Source organism: Gossypium hirsutum, chromosome D11 (genome assembly GCF_007990345.1).
Source record: "Gossypium hirsutum isolate 1008001.06 chromosome D11, Gossypium_hirsutum_v2.1, whole genome shotgun sequence".
Classification (NCBI taxonomy): domain Eukaryota; kingdom Viridiplantae; phylum Streptophyta; class Magnoliopsida; order Malvales; family Malvaceae; genus Gossypium; species Gossypium hirsutum.
This window is the reverse complement of record NC_053447.1, coordinates 22,884,448-22,886,913: the sequence shown is the minus strand read 5'-3', so window position 1 is coordinate 22,886,913 and position 2,466 is coordinate 22,884,448. Positions and strand designations below refer to the sequence as shown.

The 2,466-nt window shown below is 31.3% G+C and overlaps 1 long non-coding RNA gene across 1 annotated transcript; it reads right to left on the bottom strand.

Annotated features, from left to right (window-relative positions):
* Positions 1 to 379: 379 nt before the first annotated feature.
* On the bottom strand, positions 380 to 2,248 carry LOC107913103 (uncharacterized). Its single transcript, XR_005921266.1, has 2 exons — positions 2,014 to 2,248; positions 380 to 605 (listed from the first exon to the last, which is right to left on the bottom strand). It is a non-coding gene; the product is annotated as an uncharacterized lncRNA (long non-coding RNA).
* Positions 2,249 to 2,466: the final 218 nt, after the last annotated feature.

Genomic DNA, 2,466 nt, shown 5'->3' with positions numbered 1-2,466 from the left:
TTATTATTTACCGTTGTAAATATATTATATTTGAAATATTAAAAAAAGAAGAAGAAGAAGAAAGAAAGCCAATCTTCAACGTGTATAACTATGGATAAAATTCAAATATTAAATTGAGTCAGAACTTGAGTATAAATAATATATTAATTCTCGATAAAATAATCTTATTTTAGAAGAATATCTAAAATTCAATCGCGTTAAATATTAAATTTGAGAAATAATATAAAAATATATGATGGACATTTTTTAATAAAAGCTGGTACATAAAATGATTATTTTAATTCGATATTTAAAGTTTAACAGCTCCTTTTTAGGGCCAATTTCATCCAAACTGCAATTAGATGCAAAGTACATGCTCTATAAAAAATAAATCAATCAATTTTAATCAGAAAAAAATGTTTCTATGATCATTCATCTGCTAAGAATACATAGACAGACTTCTTTACCTTGAATGAAATTCAAACTGCATCACAATAAAAGAAAATGTTGTACAAAGTAAAATAAAAGAAAATCAAATTAAATTAAATTCTAAAAAGAAAATGTAAATGAAAGCTTACGGGAAAGGAAGCTAAGGTAAGCCAAATCGATTTCAATGTCGCTTGTTTCTGCAATAAAACAAAGCAAAAACAAAAAAGATGAGATTAAATGAAGAAACAAAAAAAGATGAGATTAAATGAACAAACTACAAAGACAGTTAATGACAGTGTTATATTGAGTTGGAATTACATATTTCTTACCTGCAGAAAGTGTTGGGATGTATAGCTAACAAGTTGCAAAAAGGGTTTTAAGATTTTAAGCAATATCTCTGAGAAGTCTGTATTAATCCATCAGCATTGAAATTTTGAAGTAATTGAGGGTATAACTAATGCTATCCTAATCAGTCATCAATGAGGATGAAAAAAAAAAGGAGTATGGAATGGTAATGAATCAAATCAAACAAAGAAGCAGCCATGAAAGCAAGCTGACTTGAAAATGGAAATGAGAAAAGTAACTGTAAAGTCAATGTGTTCCTTTATGAACCTTGTTAATAACGGGGTGTGAGAATCAGCAATCAAGTAATGTGAGGTTAAATCATGGGCCAAACATATTGCATCCCTCAACTTTTGACCCTTTTAAACATTGAAATCCCCCATTTTATTTTTATCAATGTGAAACATCACAAATCAAAGATCTTGTTAACCAAAGGAGTCCCCAATCATAAAATCACAAAATCACAAAAAAGGTCCTAAAAAAAATCTTAAAGATACACCATGATTTCCATCCCTTTGCTTCTGGAAAACCATCTACATACATGAAAAATAGAAAGATTTTTGTCTAAAGCAAACAAATCTTTTATTTCAACAACTCTGTTTGGCCCATGATTTAACATTTCTTGCAAAATTTAGAAAGGTTTTTCTCTAAAGCAAACAATCTTTTATTTTAAACATTGAAATAAAAATCATTGTCAAGAGTACTGCTAAATTGAAATGGATTAAGATCCACCAAGTCAAACAAGAAAATGCTAATGTAATATGTATTTCTCTCCATGTTTCTATTTTTTCTTAAAATATTTACGTCCAACGTATATTTAAACAGATCAAAAAATATATTAATATGAAATCAATAATAACTCGTTGAATGAATACATTACATTGAATATGAAATAATCAATCATTTAAGCAGGGAACATACAAAAGTAACAAAATATGGGTTCTAGACAATGGCATTAAAGCATTAGTTTGTTCAGAAATTCTCACTCATTTTTGAGGGAATGCATGATAATCGACATAAACCTGTATGTGTCACTCACTCGAGACCAGTTAACATAGTCTCGACAATTAGCAATGATAATCGACAGTATTGAGTATTGAGATAGAAAATAATATGAGAGGAAATTGAGAAGGGTTAACAACTTAGACATATAACAGAGATCAATCAGTTCATCAATCCAAAAATAAAAAAACAAAAAGCAAAAAATAACTTTGACATAAACTAGGGTTAACAACTTAACACTGTTAACAGCAGCAAACTCACCTTTGAAATTCAAAGGTAGAAGACGTAGAAGCACCGCTCTAACCTCTGATTCTAGAAATGGGTGGAGCCATGAAGGACTGGAGGTGGAATGGTGGATCGGTGGAGGTGGATTTTGGAATTGGGAAAAAAAAGGGTGGAGGGAAGAGCTTAGGGAAATGGGAAAAGGGAATTGGGGAGGGGAAATGAGAAATTTATTTTTTTTAAAAATATATATATTATATTCCGGTAGGGCCGACCCGAGCCCGGGCCAAAATTTTTTTTCCTGAGGCCCGACCCGTTTTCTAAACGGGCCTCATTTTTTGCCCAAACCCATATTTTGGGCCTATATTTTTCCTTGGACCCTCTCATATTTCGGGCGAGCGGTCGGGCCGGGCCCGACCCATGATCACCTCTAGTTTGAATGCAAATTGATTTGACAATTGAATTGTGGTGTCATTGAGAAAACATTGGTTA